The sequence below is a fragment of the Corvus brachyrhynchos genome, unplaced genomic scaffold (genome assembly GCF_000691975.1).
Source record: "Corvus brachyrhynchos isolate BGI_N302 unplaced genomic scaffold, ASM69197v1 scaffold597, whole genome shotgun sequence".
NCBI classification, from domain to species: domain Eukaryota; kingdom Metazoa; phylum Chordata; class Aves; order Passeriformes; family Corvidae; genus Corvus; species Corvus brachyrhynchos.
Genome location: NW_008239000.1, coordinates 579,090 through 579,366, shown reverse-complemented (window position 1 = coordinate 579,366; position 277 = coordinate 579,090). Strand labels below are relative to the sequence as shown.

At 55.2% G+C, this 277-nt stretch overlaps 1 protein-coding gene across 9 annotated transcripts in view; it reads left to right on the top strand.

The window, feature by feature from the left end:
- Positions 1–277, top strand: part of SLC4A4 (solute carrier family 4 member 4) — a 149,196-nt gene that overhangs the window by 145,268 nt on the left and 3,651 nt on the right. The gene's annotated exons all lie outside the window — the stretch shown is intronic.

Sequence of the window (277 nt, the reverse complement as noted above, 5' to 3'; positions counted from 1 at the left end):
TGGCCCATAGAGGGGGGTGGGCGGCGCTGGGGCAGGGCTGGAGGCGCGGTCGGTGCTGCCGCAATGACAGCCGAGGTTTTCTTCCCCCAGGAGAAAAATCACCGACATTCCTTGAACGCCACACATCGTGCTGATACAATTCCCTTCCTTCAGTCACACGCCATGCCAAGGTAAGCACCCGGGAAGTGCGCTTTGGAATGAGTCAGAAAAATGCACCTCTGCCCCCTCTCAGAACACAGCAAGTTTCCTATAGGGAATTCTTAAAAAACACTTGCAG